The sequence below is a fragment of the Narcine bancroftii genome, chromosome 9 (genome assembly GCF_036971445.1).
Source record: "Narcine bancroftii isolate sNarBan1 chromosome 9, sNarBan1.hap1, whole genome shotgun sequence".
In the NCBI taxonomy this organism is placed as follows: domain Eukaryota; kingdom Metazoa; phylum Chordata; class Chondrichthyes; order Torpediniformes; family Narcinidae; genus Narcine; species Narcine bancroftii.
The window spans coordinates 91,422,268-91,444,179 of record NC_091477.1 but is presented as its reverse complement, the minus strand read 5'-3'; the positions used below and the strand labels follow the sequence as shown (position 1 = coordinate 91,444,179).

General features: G+C 38.1%; 1 protein-coding gene across 3 annotated transcripts in view; it reads left to right on the top strand.

The window, feature by feature from the left end:
- Positions 1-19,446: 19,446 nt before the first annotated feature.
- Positions 19,447-21,912, top strand: part of si (sucrase-isomaltase) — a 244,673-nt gene continuing 242,207 nt past the window's right edge. For 2 of the 3 annotated variants that reach the window (XM_069896805.1, XM_069896810.1), the window contains exon 1: positions 19,556-19,644. The gene's annotated coding sequence lies outside the window, so the exon portion shown is untranslated. Of the gene's footprint in view, positions 19,507-19,555; positions 19,645-21,912 lie in introns of those variants that run through there. The other variant, XM_069896806.1, reaches the window with a different exon arrangement.

The window sequence follows — 21,912 nt, the reverse complement described above, 5'->3', positions numbered from 1 at the left end:
GTGATGAGACAGCATACAGGAGGGAGACTGAATACTTGGCTGAATGGTATACTAACAATAACCTCAATGTCACCAGAACCAAGGAGGTGATTGTGGACTTTATGAGGAGAAAACAAGAGGTATAAGATCCATTGATCACTGGGGGATCCAAAGTGGAGAGAGTGAGAACATTTAAATTCCTGGGAGTCACTATCTCAGAGGTCAGTAAGCCAAGGCTGGTCCTGGAGACCTCCCATGAGGCATGCCTTTCCCAAGAGGTGGGGTGTCTGTCCAGGCACTTTGGCAGGGGGGAAGCAAAATGACAGAGAAAGGGAGGAAAGGCTGGAGGGGGTCCCCAATGAGGACCTCATCCAGGTGCCAAACCAGGACAGCTCTCTAGCTGGCAGCAGCAGTGAAGGTTCTGTCAGTGGCCATGGGCAAGACCTGGACCCACTGGATGGGGAGTCACACCAGGTGAGGCCTCTCCAGACCTCATTCACAGCAGCTACTCCCCCCATGCTAATAGCAACTGGGAAGAGGAGAGAGGTGGGTGGGACATGGAGAAGCAGAGCTGGGGGCCCCACGGCATTGCCCTGCTGCAGGAGCTAACTTTCCAAAGGGTCGCTTCCTGCATCATATGCTTGGCTGTGGATTCTGCAATAGTGCAAGTATCTGCTGAGACCAGTGGCGGCAGCATTTCCGAAGGGAACACATCAAAATCAGGAGCAGGAGTCGTCCATCCAGCCCATCGAGCCTCCTCCCCACTTACAGTGAGATCTCAGCTGATCTGGCCATGGACCCAGCTTCACCTTTCCCCCATAACCCTTAATTCCCCTATGATGGAAAAATCTATCTTACTGTATCTTAAATAAATTTAATGAGGCAACATTTACTGCTTCCTTGGGCAGAGATTTGAAAATATTTGGTGCATATATGTACTTTTTGATTACTGAAACTAATACAAATTAGCAGTTTAAAAACTACATTTATGAATAGATATTATTACATACATGTATTTCTTAATATTTATGTTAAACATTTTGAACAAAATATGAATGTAAAACCATGTATGTGATATTTTTACACATCTTGCTGCTTCAAACGTGAAGTTTGAAGTTTTAAGCATGATTGGGCTCCCAGGTTTAGGGTTTGAATGTCCCTGTCAGGATTAAAGACATTTTAACAGGTGTAAGAAACATTGTTTTCAAGGGATATTAGAAGAGAGAAGTCCATTGCAGGTATAGGTAACAAGGAGTAAATGAGAGACTTGAGGAGTATAAAAAATGCAAGAAAGAAATCAGGAGGGCGAAAAGAAGACATAAGGTTGTTTTGGCAGACAATGTGACGGAAAATCATAAGGGCTTCTACAGGGTGTAATTAAAATAAAATGGATAGTAAGGAACAAAATTGGTCTTCTTGGATTCAGACGGATATGTATAGAGCCAAAAGATATGGGGGAGTTCTTAAATGGGATTTTTGTATTTGTATTTACTTAGGAAACTGGCCCAGAGACTTGGGAAGTGAGGCAAACAAGCAGTGAGGTCATGGAACCTATAAAGATTAAAGAGGAGGAGGTGCTTGCTATCTTAAGGCAACTAAAGGTGGATAAATCCCCAGGACCTGTCAAGATATTCCCTCGGAACTTGAGGGAGACCAGTGTAGAAACTGCAGTGGCCCTTGCAGATATATTTAACATGTCCTTAGTCACTGGTGTGGTGCCAGAAGATTAGACAGTAGCTCATGTTATTCTGTTGTTTATAAAAGGCTCCAAAAACAATTCAGGAAAATTTCAGCTCACAATCACAGCGTCTGCACTCTTTCTTATTTCATTTCAACTAGATATTTGGAATTAGTTTATCATCTAGGCTTTGCATTCATTTTCACAGATTACTACTATAAATTCAAAGTTTCTTGGTAACAGAAGTGTTAGTAAAACCTTGAAATATATTGACAAGGAGCTTAAGCAAATTTACTTTAAAAATAAATGTCAATCTTCTAGTTTCATCATAATTTCTTATCTTTTAATTCTGCATCAAATTGAAACCCTTTGTGACCTCATCTTGTCCATGAGGCAAATCTCCAGCTTTCTTTACCCTATTTCTATAAAAATATCAATTAACTAATGGTCCATCCAGTATTCAGTAAAGAAAGAGCACCAGTTATATATGAGCAGACAGACGCTGCTGTTTTCGGTCACCAACACCATCATTCTGCACTTCGGGAAAAGTGGCCACAACACCATCATTCTGCACTTTGGGAAAAGTGGCCACAACTCCATTAATTTAAAACTAGTCATGGAAAAAAGATGGGACGAGAGTTAGGGTTAGGCCTTAAATTAAGGTCCTAAATAGGGCAAGATCAATTTTGATGGCTTTAGACAAAAAACATGCAAAATTTGTAAGCAGGTAAAGGAACATCTGACAAGAGGGAGGCTTTTCACTGGGATAGGGAGAGTTCAGGGCCAACATGTTCCTATTAGAATGAAGGACAAGGCTAGCAGGATTAGGGATCATAGGCTGATGGTGGGTATTAAAATTTTGGTTGGGAAAATAAAGGAGGTATATGTCAGGTGTAGGCAAGTGGGAACAAGCAAACCCTTCAGTATAAGGTGCACTCCTTATTCATAAGCTTATTCATAAATATGCTTAAGGAAATCAGGAAGGCAAAAAATGGGACATGAAGTATCTTTGACAGATGAGGTAAATAAGAATTCTGAGATTCGACAATATTAAGTGCTAAAGGGCAATCCTGTGAGATTATTCCCCTCAGATCAGTGTGGGTTCTAATCACTGGAGTCATATGAGATGGATGTGGTCTTGAATAAATATTTCTCATCTGTATTTACTGTGGAGAAGCTCATGGAAGCTAAGGAACTGAGTGAAGAGAACGATGAAATTGGTGGTTTTGAGACACATACATATGAATAAATCCCTAGGCTAGTGACCAATTGTATCATGGGACCTTTTGGGAAGCAAAGGAAGAAATTGCAGGTACCTCAGCAGAGATTTCCTTAGCCGTGAGAAGACTAGAGTGTGGCTAATGATGTGGCTTCATTTGAGAAGAACTGCAGAAACAAGCCAGGTAACTACAGACTGATGAGTTCAGCATCATAGATTCAATTACTGAGGAAATACTGAGAGTCAGGATCTACCTTCATTTAGAAAGGCAAGGAGTGATTGAGGATTGTAAATATGGCTTTATGCATGGAAAATCATGATTTGAATAGGTGATCAATAAGGTTGATAAGGGGAGAGTAGTGAGTGAAACATGAAAGTCTAGAGACACTGTGATGGTAGTAAAAACACAACCAAAATGCTGGAGGAACTCGGGTGGTCTTTCAGCATCCATAGGGGATAAAGATATATTGCGGACATTCCAGACCTGGGCCCTTCTTCAAGGGAATAGGCAAAGAAAAAACAAAAAAAAAACCAGAAAATCTCAGTGTTGTGCTGGGGGAGGAGTCCAGGCCAACAAAAAGTGTTAACTGGATATGATAAGGGGATAGATGAGAATTGATTTTATCTGTGCGAAGGGCGACGGAGGGAAAATGGAGAGAAAGACAGCTGGGGGAAGGTGATGGGGAAGAATTGGGTGAAGGGGGAAGTGTTTAACATAAGGCAGAGAAGTCAGTGTTAAAGCCATCCAGTTGGAGGATGTCGAGATGGAAGATGATTGTTTTAGAATCACCACTTTAACATAATTATTTTTTTCCCCAGAGGATTAAATTGATTTGAGGTCATAAAGTTAGGATGTTAAAAGAGTTTTGTCTTTTAATCATCCAGACTCCAATTAACAGTGTATCTGTAAAAGTGTTCCTTGTGAGTCTTTGCCTTGACTTCCACAGTTGTGCATTACATAGACTTCCAAGATGTATTGGACGTTGCAGGGTAACTCCCTTGATTTCTTTTCCACTGCTGGGATCACTGCTGATATCCTGAGCTGCAAGACCAGATGCACTACATTATCTGGCCTTAGCTTTACACAAACATATGGCACAGTCTGATTTATTTGAATGGGCTCTCTGACCTTGAATGAAGAGGTAAAAACAGAGAAGTGGTTTATTTTGTTTCCTTCATTTTACTTGCTCTCAAAGTTTTAATTAATTTAAGTCACTTAAAAATTATTGTAAGTAAAATTATTATTTTTTTTAGTTTGTAATTATTTAATCCCTTTGAACGGATTTTAAATATCTCTGATTATCAAGGCAGGCTATAGGATAGGGTTTGTGATTCACTGCCTGAGGATAAATCTGCACTTGTAGACATCTGTGGTTCACAGTATGCATGCAACATCCAGGAGCTGAAATGAATCTGTGAAGTAACAAAGTAAATGGAGCTTGTTGATAAAATGTTAACTACTGTTCAGAACCACCACTTTAAGTGTGGTGGGTGGATGTGGAAGGAAAGCAGTTAGTTTCGTGCATACCACCAAGAGAGTGTGGACCAGTGTTTCTATTTCTCATCCACGATGTTTTTCATGTCACATACGCTCGAATATAATTCCTCAGAACCTGCCACCAACATGACACGGGCTATTGTATCTAACAATGAAACATTTCTTGGCCAACCTGTTTATCAGAATTAGTTGCAATTTGACTATTGGCAAATTTCTGCTTTGGGAACTTTTCCCTGCATCTCAAAATATTTGGAGCTTTGACTTAAAAATTTGTCAAAGAAAATATATCTTCACAGTGAACTATAGCCTTAGTACCATGCTGAATCTTCAGCTGCAGTTTTATTCTGGCTTCTCCAGTGGAATTTGTATTCTCATCTACATAGAAGCTACTTTATTGAAATGGAAAGGAGATGCATCCCCTATTCATACACAGTGGTTAAATGAGGTAATGTCCTATTCAAGTTTAGAGAAAATCAGATACAATTTTAAAGATAGAATGTTTCAATTTATGAAATTATGGGGCCCATTGTTAGAATTTTTTTATATTTGGAAGAGTTGATAAGTATTATATGTTCCGATAATTCCTTATCTGTTCTCTGGGGGTCACCGTGATTCCACATCATTATTGATTTCTTTTTCTTCCAAAAAAGACGTAACCTTGATTAGAGGGAGGGGATTAGATTAGTTTAGTCCTTTAGTTATTTTTTTCTTTGTTTATCATTATTTTAATATAACAGTGTAATAATGGATCTGACATGGTTACATTCAATAAGTTTATAACTAGATTGAGTTATTACAAGTAACTATTAATGTAGATATTCACATTTTATTATTTTCTCATTTTTTTCCTCTCCTTTTGGTATATATTTGCTTTTATACAATTGATTAATTATGTAATTGTCATTTATTATGTATGCTTATTATGTTAAACAATAAAATATATTAAAAAGAAAAGAAGGTGCTATTATCGATATGACCTTGTAGATCTTGGAAGAAAAATATTTTTGAAACACTTGATGATGATTCAGTGTTGTTGTTATGTTTATTTACCTTTTGATTTGATGACATATTAAAATAAAGTATTCCCAAGAGGAATTGCAGTCATGTTTGCAAGATATTTATGTAGTAAATGTAATATCACCACAATTTCTGTGGTTGTGTTGTAAGTGAAAATGGAAAAAAAGAGAGCATTTCCAGATGATTAGAAATAGGAAATAATTACATAATTATTACAATAGAAACCCCTGGTATCCAGCACCTATGGAGATTGGTAAATGGCCGGATATGAGTATTTTCTGGTTGCTTGAAACTTACTCTTACAATGCCAAACTAATAGAGTTGCATTAAGAATAAAATGTTTAAAAGACAATATTATACTGTACTTTCATTTGCATGAATATATAAACTTTAAAGATGTTTACTTTATTTTCAGTCACATTCTTTGAAAACTTTTAACCATTTCTTCATCTGCAGGTTCCTCCCCCTCCACGGAGCCACCGGAAAGACAAACAATAACATTATAAATAATTACCCCCGCCATTTAAGTTTACAGATAAATGTTTTGACTGGGGAAACTCTTGCTAAACAGGGATAAGGAGATGCTTTATGAGAGTTTCCCCAACAGCGAGCAGCATCAACCATCTCTTCATCCAGGGCGATGACATTACTGTTTCACACAACTTTATTCAAACAGCTGCTATGAGGAAAGGACAACCAAGCCCCTCCACTGGCTGAATATTTGCTCCCATCTTCACCAAAGATTTATGTGTTACTTCAGAGAAAATTTTCTTTTACAATTTTAAACTTATTTATTTTTTACATGTTATTTTATACTTATTTATTTAAAATTTATTTTTGTCAATTTATTTTACCTGTTGTTTGAGGCTCCCGGTTGCTTGAATTCTGGATACTAGGGGTTTTATGTATCTGGTTAAACATGTGAGGTATAATGGAGCTGCATTCTGTTGTGCCTTGTTCCATTAAATCAAGATTCTCCAGTGTCCCAAGCAGCAGATTTCCAATTGGTGGAAGACCGTGCTCTAATGTGCATGGAAGTGAAAATGAGGCTTTGCTAGTAGGGAAACTTGCACCATGAATTGGATCAGAGTTTTAAATCCCACTTCAACTATTTAAGCATAACTATTTAAGCAAACACTGCTGTGCACTTCTGAATTCTACTTTGTGAAAAGTATGGTATTTTGAGTGTAAATTTAAACCCAAGTTATATATGCCATCCTGGGCAGCACCTATGTAAAATAATAGCACATTATTCTGATGTCTTTGCCCAGTTCTGAGCCCTTATATAACATATCTGGAAAAGCATATTATTGGCACCTAAATCCATTGTAGGAGGTTATTGAGTGAAAATTAGCTGCCATATTTTCTACGTTAGTACAGCAATTACACTTCAAAATGTCCCTGTTGGTGGTAAAGCACATCAGGTCATTGTGAAAGGGGACGTGTGAGAGTTATTTTGTAAACAATGTCCTTCCTCCATTCCTGTGCTTCACTTACACACCATACTGAGAAAATGCTGCGCTGTGGGAGAAACTGGATTTCAAATACTTGGTTTGTCATCTTAGAACAATGTAAAAGATCCCATGGTAATATACAAAGAAGAAAAGGACAGCTTCTCTTGTTTATTGACCAACACCACAGAGGGATTATATTATCATGAGCTCCCTGATGGAGCAAAGCTTTGCTGTGTGTAAATAGTCTGATGCATTCCTTTTCTTGGAACAAGAATTACAGACAGGTGAAGTTGCTTCTAAAGCACCTTGGCCTGATCTGAGGTTATGAAGGGTGCAATGTAAATGCAATACTTTATTTTTGTGGGAGGAAGAACATCAAATAGGACAGGAATATAATGTAGTTGTGTATTGATTTGGCAGTGTGTTGGACAAAGGCTCAAACTGCAAAGATGAATTTCAAACTTTTTCCATGAAAATCGTTTCTTCACATTAAAGATTATAGATTTAAGGATGGAGGCAAAAAAATCTTTAATAATTTTAATGGAAATTAGACATTGTGGATAAACATTGATCATTTGGGTCTGTATAGTAATTTTGATGTTTTAGTATTTTTTAGTAATAAGAATCAGGTTTATTGTCATGAACATGTGCCATGAAATGTGTTGTTTTCCCGCAGCAGTATTGTACAGAACAAGGTACAAAATTACTATAAATTACAATTCCGTATATAAAAGTTTAAAAAAATAGAAAAATTGAGGTAGTGTCCATAGCTTAATTGTCCATTCAGAAATCTCATGATTAGAGGGGAAGAAGCTGCTTTAGTAACATTAAGTGTGTCTTCAGGCTCCTGATGGTAGCAGTGAGAAAATGACATGGTCTGGGAGGTGGGAATACTTGATGTTAGAAGCTGTTTTCTTGAAGAACTACATCTTAAAGATGCCCTTAATAGAATGAAAACTAATGTCCATGATGGACACTAGCTGAGCTTACAACCTTCTGTAGACTTTTCCTGTCCTGTGCATTGGCACTTCCATACCAAACTGTGATGCAACCAGTCAAAATAGTCTCCATGGTACACCTATAGAAATTGTAAGAGTCTTTAATGACATATCAAATGTCTTCAAACTCTTAATGAAATATAGCCACTGGCATGCTTCCTTCATGACTGAATTGACACGATGGCCTCAGGATAGGTCTTCAGAGAGGCTGACAACCAAGAATTTGAAGTTTCACTTTACAGTGCTCTCCACTGTTGACTCCTCAATGAGAACAGGTTTGAGTTCTCCTGGTTTCCCCTTCCTGAAGTTCACAATCAATTTCTTAGTTTTGTTGACATTGAGTGCATGTTTGTTGATGCGATACCACTCATATCTGATCTATCTCACTCTTATACCATTCCTAATACAGAGGACACATTTACTGTCATCTGTATAATTACAACCTGATGAAACAGTGTTCCCCAGTCTTCGGTATTCCTATTATATATTGTGAGTAATATTTTCTGGCAGACTAAAAGATCAGCTACTATTTGCAAACATGCTGTTGACCTGTTCTTATTCTTTTCATTGCAGCAATAAATATAATCTTGTGTTTTGATTTTGTTCAATGATATGTTCTCTATCCCTAACACATTTTGTGTGTGTGTGTGTGTGTGTGTGTGTGTGTGTGTGTGTGTGTGTGTGTGTGTGTGTGTGTGTGTGTGTGTGTGTGTGTGTGTGTAATCTACAGTAAAATCCTGGTATCCAGCACCCATATGGATTGATGGATAATGGATATGCGCACTTTCTGGCTGTCTGAGATACACACTTACATTGCCTAATACAGTAATTTGAAAAAAAATTAGTATCAGAGCCCTTAATTATATAAAGTTAACTTTAAGCAAGTAATTCCTGTAATTTACAAAATTTAAATTCGAACCCTGGTCACTGGCGCTATAACAGCACTACGCTAAACATGTCACTGTCATAATTAACCTCCTCTCCCCCCACCAAGTTTACAAATAAAGCCTTACTCATATACTTAATAATATATGAATAAAGTAAAAGACTCTTACTAATAGGGATAGGGAGACACTTTGTGAGAGTCACCCTGGTGTGAGAGTTATCATCCGGCTCCTCATTCTGGCAATGCCATTTTATTCAAACACAACTTTATTCAAACAGCTGTGGGCGGGGTTCGACTGGGGTGCTCCGCAGGTTGAATGTTTGTTCCCATCTTCATCAGGGGGTTATGTGTTGCTTTGGAGAACATTTAGTTTTACAATTTTAAAATTTCATTTCATTTTTTATTTATTCTTATTTATTTTACGTTTTAAAAAACTTATTTTGAGGTTATAAGTTAAATCTCTGTAAGAGTGAGCTTTTTCCTTTAAATAATTTGGTACCAATGAATGCTAACCTTCCTTTTAAAATTGTAAAACATCAATATACCTATTTAGGTATAACAATTACTAAAAACCACAAAAACATAAGAGAAAAATTTTTCTCCTTAAGAACTTCTCCAGTATTACATCATCTCCTCAATATATGGAAAAAGATTCATGTAGAAAGAAATAAAACAAATTATCAATTACCAAAACTAATATTGACGCAAAATAAGTTACTCCCTTTTACAATAGATAACCTTTCCTTTAGAGAATAGGAAAAAAAAGGGATTAAAAGAATAGAGAATTGTTTTTCAGGAAGTAGATTCTTATCCTTTGAACAAATGAGAGATAAGTACAATATAACTGGAGATACAGCGCTGGCATATTACCAACTGAGATCCTACTTGAAAGATAAATTAGGAAGCAATTTGAGTTTGCCAGAGGGAAGTAACCTTGAATATGTGATTACAGATACAATGATAATCAAAAGATTTATAACAAATATGTATATTAAACTGCAAGAAAAAGAGAATGAGAAAACAAATGGTAAAACTAAACAAAAATGGGAACAAGATTTAAATATAAAGATAAAAAAGGAAACATGGGAGAAATTATGTTCTGGAACGATGAGAAATACAATAAATACGAGGCTACGTATGATACAATATAACTGGATACACAGACTATACATTACACCTCAAAAGTTAAATAAATGGGACCCAACAGTATCTGATAGATGTTTTCGATGTAAAAAAGAAATGGGAACAACAATTCATGCAATCTGGACATGTGAGAAAGTAGAAAAATTTTGGGAAGATCTCAATCAGATATTAAATAAAATAACAGAAAACAATATACCAAAGAATCCAGAGATCTTTCTTCTAAGTAACATAAAAAACAAAGAATTTGGAATTGATTTGGAGGATGCACAAAAAAGATTTGTTAAGATAGCCCTAGCCGTAGCAAAAAAATGTATTATGTCAACCTGGAAATTGGAAGATAATCTGAAAATACAACAATGGTATATAGAAATGAATAAATGTATTCCATTAGAAAAAATTACATATAGTTTAAGAAATAATATTGAAATATTTGAACAAATATGGGAGCCTTACATTAAATACAATAGCGAAAACCTACCGGGGACAATCATTACCTAAGTTGATGGAAGGAGAAGGAAAGAAAAGAAAGGACTCAGTAGAATTTCTGGAGTATTTTTGTTGAATTACAACATTATCTGACTGGTTTAATGTAACCTAGATTGTATACCTAAAATGGATGGGAGGGGGGGGGTGGGGGGGTGGCTTGGGAGGAGGGAGGGGGGGGGAGAAAAAGTCACTGTATATGTGTGAAAAATGTGATTTATGGTGTGAAAAATAAAAAATTAAATAAATAAAAAATCATACACGTCAAAGGGGCGCTATCAAATTGGTCGCCCCTTTCTTTATCATTGGTTGGTCGAATCAACTCTATTAAAATGATTTTTTTTTCCATTGATTTTCTTTTTGCTGGTTCCTTGGGTTGCCAGTTGTGGAGTTCTTCTGGCACATTTTTATAAAATAAAATTCTTCATTAAGCTAAATTGTTGGTTTGTAAATCTTCTTACTGGTGCATGAACTGAACATTTTTGCTCATTAAGATTGAACTTAATTAAGTGATTGCATATTATAGTTGAGAATCAGTTTTTTGTGCTTTGAAGGTTCTATGATTGAACTCCTGGTTTAATGCTTGACTTTGGCTTTCCTCAGTAGGTGTCTGTGATATTTTGATATTAAACCATAAATCTTATATCGAAAAATATGAAGCTGCATTTATTTAACTCAACCAAGGATATATTCACATTTTTATTAATTCACATTACATTTGTAATGAGTTTAAATGCTCTTGTAATGAAATAATACAAAAATGTAATATATGATATACATCAACTTTTGCCTTGTAAAGGCAAACAAAGAGTTAACAAAGAGTTAAAAGAGAGTCCCTTCAGAACAATGAGTTCCTGTGGATTGGCCTCCACCACTCCTGCAACCTCTGCAACATCAGACTCCCATTCAATCCAGGGGCAACCTGAGCTCCAGATGCAAAACTTCCAATATGATCTGGAAGCCTTCAGTGTCTGAGGCCCTTCAAGAGCTCTTCTTGCCCTCAGCACCCTCTCAAATCCTGGTTCTGGTACCTAGTTCCCATGAGTCAGTCTCCAGCAGCCTCTCTGGGTCCTTCAGCTGTCATGTGCCTCACTGGTCCATTGCCATGGTCACCTTCCTGTAGTGTCATTTCCCAGGTTTATTCTTCTTAGTAGGAAGTATTCCCATTTTTATGGTGCCCTGCGTTGACCTGCTGCTCCCCTGGCTCCTCATGGTACGCTGCCCAGCACAGATGGTGCCATCTTGGGCTCAGTCCTCCGTGGTTACAGCATGTTGGAAAAAAAACAGTCAACTCTTCTAACGGGTTGTTTAATGAGTGCTGTGCTGGCATCATGAGCACTGCTTCTCCACTCCCTGCTCTCCCAGGTCAGCACTAGCTGCAGTGCTGCCATTAAAGCTGCCTTAATTTGATATATATCTTTTGATTTGATTATGTTCAGTCAAATAGCATTGACTGAACATGAGGTTGTTACAAAAAAAGCTTATTAATTAAGAAGAAACATTTCTGAATGACAATGTATAGATAGCAACTTGAATCAACAAAATTCCTGATTTAATCAGTGTTATGTTATTTATTACTCTTTAGAAGCACCATTTCCATTTTCTGCGTAATGCTTTTCACACTGACATTTGTTTTTGTAATATCAATTATTATAATTGTGTTATAGCTGTTTAATTCTATTAACACACTTTTGACAATAAATCAAAATAACCTTTCAAAAATGTTAACTGGTAAACAATACATTTACAAGAGGATGCTGTGACTAGACTATATCAATAACAACACAAAAATAAATTGTACATCCATAAAAAAACCCTACAAAGTAAGCCATAAAGTGAAATATAAATCAATAAGGAAATATCCAGATAATAGCAACCATCAGGCTTAGATGCATTAAAAAAATCTATTTTCTATTAATCATCTATGGCCTTTGCATTTCACTCAGAAGTTGGTGATGGGTTACCACTGGCAGTAAATCACCTACCTAATGTATGTTTCTCACTGCCAGCTGCAGATTCACCACCCACAGTAAACAAAATGTGATAGCCGTGGGCTCAGTTATAATAAGAAATATTTCATTTGCAGAAAAGACAAAGGTTTATTTATTCAAAAGATAAGGTGGTAGGGGATTAAGGATAATCAACAGCTCTGCACACAAAAACACTTGAAGTTGGTTAAGTGGACCAATAATTTCAGTAGATTCCCCTTTCAGAAAAGGGAATTAATACTCGTCTCAATATCAGTAAAAGGTTTTTGCTGATTTCTACCATTATATAGAGAGTATTTAATGGCCTAGATTTTAATCAGTTGGAAAGGATTTGTTCTCTGTAGCCTCCAGCATGGATTTCTTGTTTGCCATGCAATTGAGATGTCAATCAGACTGAAAAATTCTGAGAAACAGTAAACTAGGAAATAAAAAGCTTAAATTTTTTTAACTTTTACAAGGCTTGAGATTGGATTAAGGTAGAATTGGAAATATCATAGAGAATTTTATGAAAGTAACCAAATGCAAAGAAAATTACTGTTATTGGATGTTAGATCTCTCCTGGAACCAGCATATTGAGGCAACTATGAAGAAGGCAGTGGAAAGGGTAATTGGGGTGGATGAGAGGGAGTGGGGATTTGTTATAAACCACTTTGTTTTTTGTGTACAAATTATCATATTTGAAAATTTTTGAATGTAATGTGGATTAAAATTTTAAATAAAGTTGAAGAAGGCACACCAAAGCTTCTACTTTCTAAGAAGTCTGAGGAGATTTGGCAGGTCAAAGACTGTATCAAACTTTTACAGGTGCACTGTGGAATGAATACTGCCATCTTGTTTAGGGAATTCAACTGCCAAGGAATGCAGAAGTCTCCAAAAGGAAACAAACAGAGCCAGATCCATCACAAGCTCTAACTTCACATCCATTGAATGCCTCAAGAAGGCATAAAGGACCACCATCACCTTAGTCACAACCTCTTTATATTGGAACCATTGGGAAGAAGATACAGAAGCCTGAGGGCCAGCACTTCTAGGTGCAAGAACTATTTTGTTCCAATGGCAATCAGGATCTTGAACCCTACCATTCTACACTAATCATAAAATACTCCAACACCATGAAAAGGCCTGTCTGCACTATTGTCACACCTCTTTTCTGTCTTGTGTGATAGTAGCTATAAATATTCATCTCTCCCTTTTGTACCTGTATTTATAATACATTTTAAATTTAATTTAATACATACTATTGTAGTTGTTTCTTCTCATGAAATACATGTTTGATTGCAGCAAGTAAGAATCTTAGTGCATATGTATATGACAAAAACTCATTATCATTACCACTAATCTGAAAATCAAACTGCATGCATCTTTTCTTCTTTCTGTTGCTTTCTGATGTTTTCTAACATGGATAAAGGCCCACGAAGTGTTTCCTCTATTCATGAAACTGTCCTTGCTGCTATATTATTAAAAATATGGAGATACATAATTTACCATCATGAAAGAACACTGATATCCTGTCAGAATATGTTCAGCAAATATTTGCAAGCTCTAAAGAATGAGCCTTAACTACCTTGCCAGCAATATTATGCAACTAATTTCCACTGTACAAATTGAAATCACTCCAGTCTCACTTGGGTTTGGAAGATGGAATTATGGTATCACTTCATGGATACAGAATCCAGAATGAGAATTTATGGTCATGAACATGTGTCGTGAAATTCATTCTTTTTTCTCAATATTAGAGGTGAAAAATTGCCATAACTTCCATTTTTTGAAAAAAGAAAATAAATTAGTGCAAGAGAAAAAATGAGTTGCATCTGTGGTTCATTGTCCATTCAGAAATCTGTTGGTGGAGGGGAAGAAGCTATTTTAGTACCGTTGGGTGTTCATCTTCAGGCTCCAGGTGGTAGCAGTGAGAAGATCTGGCCTGGATGGTGGAGGATCTTTGATGATAGAGGTTGCTTTCTTGAGACACTGCCTCTTGTAGATGTCCTTAGTGAAGTTTACGCTAAATGCCCATGATGACACTGGCTGACTTCACAACTCTCTGTGGCCTTTTCCTGTCCTATGCTTTGGCTGTTCACAGTAAACCTGTATAAATTTGCAAGAGTCTTTGGTGACATACCAAATCTCAAACTTCTAATGAAGTATAGCTGCTGGCAAGCCTTGTGCATCTGTCTTTGCTTCTGGTAAATAAATAAGGTTTTTTATAGACACTTAAGACCTAAAACTGTCCCTCAGTTTTCACAGTTCAACTGAAATTCTATCTTTTCTTGAAATTTCAATATTTTAGGAAGGTGGTTGTCTTCTCATACTAATTCATGGATGGCTTTGTATCAAACACTTGCTTGCACTGCAATCTGGGACTTGTTTTCAGTCATTTGTCAGAGTGGGTTGAGTCAGAGTGGTAATGCTTTGGCTCAACAGGCTTTGGCAAGAACTGGTAAGAGGTGAAGAATAGTTGGAGTTGAAGAAAGAAAGGGCCACCCTATTTGAGGAACAAAATAGATTCAGCAGGTAGGCACAAGTAAGGGGACGTTTTTTAGATATCATATTTTGTTCATCTAGTCTTAGACAGTGGGAATGCAGCCGATGCAGACAAATGCTCCTCTTGCAAAATGTGGGTCATCAGGGAAGCCAGCAGTATCCCTGATGACTTTATCAGTGAGAAGTGCATCCAGCTGCAGCTCCTGACAAACTGAGTTAAGGGATTGGAGCTGGAGTCAGTTGAACTTCGGATCATCTGGGAAGCAGAGGGACACTATCACACCTAGGAGGCAGGAGGAAGGTAGATGGATGACAGTCAGGAGAGGTAAAAGGAACAGCCAGGCAGTGCAGGGCACCCCTGTGGCCAATCCCCTCAATAACAAGTATACCATTTTGGATACTCTTTGGGAGGTGACCTACTAGGGACAAGCCACAGCAATCAGGTCTCTGGCACAGAGTCTGGTTCTGTGGCTAGCAAGGGAATGGAGAAGAGGTGAGCTGTAGTGATGGGGGATTCCATAGTTAGGGGAACAGATAAGAGGTTCTGTTGAAGAGATTGAGTATCCCGGATGGTATGTTGCCTCCCTGGTGCTAGGGTCTGATATATTTCAGATTGAGTTCATGGCAATCTCAGGAGGGAGAGTGAGCAGCCAGATGTCAAGGTCCCTATGACCAATGGCATGGGTAGGAAGGGTGAAGAGGAACCCCTAAACCAGGGCTTGATAAATGAAGATAAAAGTGGGAATAAGATTTGGGTAAAGAAATTGATCCATTTTGCTGGTCCGACTTATGTTGGGTCAGAATGATTAACACGATTAAGGTATTGGCTGGTGTGATATAACTTCTTGTATCAGCTATACCTTATTCCACAAAAGTTACATAAATTCAAATCAGAAATATCAGACCAAAGTTTTCAATGTGGTCAAGAAATAGGTACTTTCTTATATTCAACCTGGTCATGGCCTAAAGTGAGGCCTTCCTGGGAAGATTTGGATAATCTCCTGGGAAAAAAAAACTGGAATTTGATACCCTCAGGCACTTGAATTATTTTTATTGGGGAATTTAGACGATGTAAGACCTAAAATTAGGTTGTCAAAATATCAATTAAAATTCATTAAGCTCACTTTACCAGTGGCCATGAAATGTATAGCATTTACTTGGAAATTTGATTCCCAACTAGGTTTAGCCCACTGGAAGATAGAAATGCATAATTGTGTTTCCCTGGAGAAGATCCCCTATAACCTCAGAAACAGGTATGATGTATTTTTAAGAATATTGAATTCATACCCAAGGTACATCGGGGTAAATCTTTAACAATTCCTCACTGTTGTTTCTTTCCCCGGTGCTTGGTATTTTTGTCCCTTGATGGGAGTGGGATTTATCCCAGGTGTAATGGAGAGGCAGCATCCACCACTGGGCGGCACTGCTGCGCTTCTATTTGGAGGACACACTACCTGCCAATCAAGGTCAGAAACTCACCCCAAGCCATCAAGGTGACCTTCACGATTGGCCCAGGTGAATCACCTCAGTTCACCCCTGCTGAGCCCCTGCACTTGGCCTTGAGCCATTGGACATAGCCATCAACAGGGCCCATACTAGCCATATGATTGGCCCCCCAGCTTTGCCCCCAGAACCATAAAGGGACCATGTGCTCTTTTGTTTTGCCTCTTTGGACTCCTCGTAGATCATGAGTATCATCTTTCATACTGGGTTGGGGTGAGTCCTGAGGCTAAATAGCAAGAGCCCTGCCCATACTGACCAAGGGGTGGGGGAACGTACCATCGCCTAGAGCATGTGCATTGCATGTGTCTGACTGTAACTCTGTTAGTTTTGTCAGTTATCCCTCATTACTCTGGTGTATATTTTTCCCCCTGTGTACTGTGAGTGTGTGTTTAAAGGTCTTCTTGATAAACTAACCCCATTGCTTCCTGAAATAAAAATTTATTTTGTACTCTCCACCTCAGTCTGGTTCTTAACCTGTGGGACCCACACAAACCTGAACAACACCAGGTGAAGCCTTGTTCTTTCTCTTTTCTTAATTTTTCTTCTTTTCTTCTTGTTTCGGGGGGGGGGGGTGCACGGTGGGAGGGTTCATCTTATTTTGTTCTGCTTTCCCTCTATTATCTTTCTATTATATTTTTCTCCTTTTGGTTCAACATGGTCATTGAATTTGCATTTTTGCAATATTATTGTATTTTTTCTTTATAATAATTGAACCACATGTTGACTCTTTTTTTGTACACTTTCTTTAATATCGACATGTGGTTCAAGATTTGTATTTTTTGGTTAATATTATGGATATTGATATTTTACCTTTTGATTATTCTTCATTTTGACTGCATATTGATTTAAAATTCTCAAAATAAAATATTCAAAAAAAAGGAACAGTGCAGAGGTCCTGCAAGCAGAGTTCAGGGAGTTAGGAGCTAGGTTGAAGGCCAGGACCTCCAGGATCATGATCTCATGATTGCTACCCTTGTCACGTGCAAGTGAGGTTAGAAATAGAAGGATAATTAAACTTAACATGCAGTTAAAGACATGGTGTGGGGATGAGGCCTTCAGGTTTCTGGATCATTGGGGTCTCTTCCAGAAAAGGTGGGACCTGTTCTGAAGGGATGGTTTGTATCTGATCTGGAAGGGGACTAATATTCTTATGGGAAGGTATGCTAGTAATGCTCTGGTGGGTTTAAACTAGATTTTCAGGGGGAGGGCCCCCCAGAGTGCCAGAGCAGATAGAGGAGTGGAGGAGGGAAAATATTATGTTAAGATTGCATGCACTGTTAGAAGTCAACAGGTTGAATGTGGTGGACATGTTCACACGAGCAACTATTTCAATGTAAGACGTATTGTAGGAAAGGCAGATTAGCTTAAACCATGTGGAATGACACTTGGTGCCATTAGTAAAACTTGGTTGCAGGAGATGCTGGACTGGCAGCTCAATGTTCCAGGCTGCTGTTTCTTTAGATGCAATAGAATGGGGTGGGGGGGGGGTGGTGAAAGGGGGAGGAGTGGCATTGCTCGAGGGGGAAAATATCAGAACTGTGCTCTGGAGGACAGGCCAGAGGGGTGATTTACTGAGACTATATGGGTGGAGCTGAGGAATGGGAAGGTATGACCACACTGATTATAGACTGCCCAATAGTCAGTGAGAATTGGAGGAGCAAATCCATAGAGAGATAGTGGATAGCTGCAGGAAACATAAGATTGTGATAATAGGAGATTTAAACTTTCCAGATATTGACCGGGGTTCCCATACTGTAAAAAAGCTGGATGGCTTGGAATTTATCAAATGTGTTCAGGAAAGTTTTCTAAATCAATATACAGAGGATATTGGATCTCATATTAGGGAACGAGACAGGACAGGTGGCAGAAGTATGTATAGGGGAACATTTTGGGTCCAGTGATCATAATACCATTATTTCATCTTAATTATGGAGAATCTCGGGTGAGATTCTAAATTAGAGAATGGCCAATTTTGAGAAAATGACAAAGGATCGAGAATACATGGATTGGGATAAATTGTTTACAGGCAAGGATGTGCGTGGTAAGTGAAGGTCTTTCAAATGTGAAATTTTAAGAATATAGAGTTTATATGTTCCCATCAGGATCAAAGGCAAGATTAGAAGGCATTGGGAATCTTTTTTTGAGGATATTAGGGATTTGGTTTAGAAGAGAGAGGTGTATAACAGGTATAGGCAACATGGAGCAAATGAGGTACTTGAGGATTATAAAAAATACAAGAAAAACCTCAAGAAAGAAATCAGGATGGCGAAAAGAAGACATGAGGTTGCTTTGGCAGATCATGTGAAGGAAAGTCCTAAGGGTTTTTACAGGTATATTAAGAGTTAAAGGATAGTAAGGAACAAAATTGGTAGCCTTGAAGATCAGAGCATTCAGCTTTTTATTGAGCCAAAAGAGATAAGAGAGGTCATAAATGTTTTTTTTAACATCAGTATTCACAAACAGGCAAAGAGTTGTGGGAAGTAAGGAAACCAAGCAGTGAGTACCTATGGTACTATACAGATTAAAGAGGAAGTGCTTGCTGTCTTAAAACAAATAAGGGTGGATAAATCCCCTGGGCCTGACAAGATATTCTCTTGGACCTTGAGGGAGGCTAGTGTAGAAATTGCAGGGTCTCTGGCAGAAATATTTAAAATATCCTTAGCCACGGGTGTGGTGTTAGAGGATTGAAGAGTAGCTCACAGTGATCTGTTAATTAAAAAAAAGGCTCCAAAAATAACTGGAAATTATTGGTCAGTGAGCCTGATGTTAGTAGTAGATAAATTATTGGAAGGTATTCTAAGAGATCGGATATACAATTATTTTTATAGCCATGGACTGATTAGGGATAGTGTTACAGAGTTCTGTGTTGTGTATTGGCCTATGTGTTGTGTGGTTTTATGTTAAAAAGTGACAGTTTGCCTTAGAGAGCCAAGGTGAAGGTGGACTGCTGAGAGAGTGGGAGACAGACTGAGCATGTGCAGAAAATGATCTAAAAATTTCTGGACTTGGATGATAAACCACCACTGGGGTTTGCTGTGGAGTGGAAGAAGGCCCAGAGCATGAGTCATGGTCTGGAAGACAGATTAGAATGTGGGGATTTCAAAACGAATGAACATTCCGAAGGCAGCCAGAAGGATCCGGACCAAGCCAGTGGTTCCTCTCTCTGCAAGCAACACAAGGCAACTTTGAATTTTGTGCTCTCTCTCTCTCTCTCTCTCTCTCTCTCTCTCTCTCTCTCTCAAAGATCTTTTGGCTTCAATTTACCAAACAAACTGAATTTTGTTTATGATCTTTGCTTCGGTTGAGATTGAAGTTTTGTGAGTCTTGTGTATTTTGTGTCTATGTTTTTCTGTGGGCTGGTTGGAAGTGTAGCTTAGACTTTGATCACGTATGTTGTATTTAGGCTGGGGAATTTATTAATTTTACACTGTTATAGAGATTTGCATAGTGGGCATTGTTATAAAAGGGGGGATTTTGAATTAAAGTTTGAAGGTGATTTTTTTGTTAATAAAGTAATTGTTCATCTTTACCCCTGTGTGATTTGCCTTCTTTGTGGTTGCTGGTTTGATCTTGTTACATAATTTGGTAGAATCGTCCAGGATCAAACCAATTTGGAAGCTTTAGGGATGATTGACTTGTGCTTCGTTATCAGTCGTCTGAATTTGACTCAACCTCCAGCTTGAAATTAAAAATAAACGGTGAGTGTATAAATCACCAGCAGAAAAACCAGCAACTATGAATATTGACCAGTTCATAGCAAACCCTTCAGTGGTTAATTTAAAAATGGCTAAAAAGTCAGAACTGTTGGTTATAGACTTCTTACAGTAAGAACTGGGATGAAAAAAAAGGAAATTGCCCAAAAGATTGTTAAGCACTATGTAAGAAAGGGTTATATGAAGAAGCTGCATTAAAACAGTTTCCAAAGGAGAAAACTTCAGAGGAAGTAAAGTTGGCTTTGAGAACACTAAAGTTAGAGGAAAAAAGAGAGGCAGAAAGGAAAGCCGAATGGGAAGCAATAAGGCAGGCAGAAAGAGAAAGAGAGAGAGCACAAAATTTGAAGCTGTCTTGTGTTGCTTGCAGAGAGAGGAACAACTGGTTTGGTCCGGATCCCTCTGGCTGCCTTCGGAATGTTCATTCGTTTTGAAATCCCCACATTCTAAACTGTCCTCCAGACCATGACTCATGCTCTGGGCCTTCTTCCACTCCAGAGCACCCCCAGTGGTGGTTTATCATCCAAGTCCAGAAATTTTTCGATAATTTTCTGCACATGCTCAGTCCGTCTCCCACTTTCTCAGCAGTCCACCTTCACCTTGGCTCTCTAAGGCCTTTTTAACATAAAACCACACAACATATAGGCCAATACACAACACAGAACTCTGTAACAATAGTCAACATAGCTTTGTGCTTGGTAGGTCGTATTTAATTGTAGAGTTTTTCGAGGAGGTTATCAGGAATGTTGACAAAGGAAAGGCTGTGAATGTTGTCTATGTGGACTTTAGTAAGGCCTTTGACAAGGTCCCACATGGGAGGTTAGTCATGAAGGTTCAGACGCCTTGTATTAATTTTGAAGTAGTGAACTGGATTTGACAATGGCTGGATAGGAGAATCCAGAGAGATGGATAATTGCTTTTCAGAGAGAAGGCCTGTGACTAGTGGTGTGCCTCATGGATGAGTGCTGGAACCATTGCTATTTGTTATCTATATCAATGATCAGGTTGATAATGCTGTAAGTTGGATCAACAAGTTTGCAGATGACACTTAGAATAGAGGTGGACAATGAAGAACGTTTTCAAAGCTTGAAATGGGATCTGGAGCTAGACGTAAAATGGGCTGAAAAAAATGGCAGATGGAATTTAATGCAGACAAGTGTGAGGTGTTGCATTTTGGAAGGATAAAGCAAGAAATGATAGGGTATCATTTACACAGTAAATGATAGGGTACTGAATAGTGCAGTAAAACAAAGGGATCTGGGAATACAGATACATAATTCCCTGAAAGTAGTTGCACAATGGATAGGGTTGTATAGAGAGCTTTTGACATAAATCAAAGTATTGAGTACAGGAGTTGGGATGTTATGTTAAAGTTGTTAAGACATTGGTGAGGCCAAATTTGGAGTACAGTATTGTGTGCAGTTTTTGGTCACCTAAATACAGGAAATATATCAATAAGATAGAAAGAATGAAGAGAAGATTTACTAGGATGTTGTCCAGACTTCAGGAACTGAGTTAGAAGTTAAACAGGTTAGGACTTTATCCCCTGAAGCATAAAAGAATGAGGGGAGATTTGATAGAGGCATTTAAAATTATGAGGGGAATTGACAGAATAAATATGGATAGGATTTTTTCCACTGAAGATTGGTGCAATACAAACTAGAGGAAATGGGTTAAGAGCAAAAGGAGAAAAGTTTAGGGGAACATGAGGGGGAATTCTTCACAGAGATTGGTGGGGGTGTGGAACAAGCTTCCAACTGAAGTGGTGATATAGGCTCAATTTTAACATTTAAGAGGAATTTGGACAGGTACATGAATGGGAGAGGTATGGAGGTCTATGGACTGTGTGCAGGTCAGTGGAACTAGGCAAAAAAA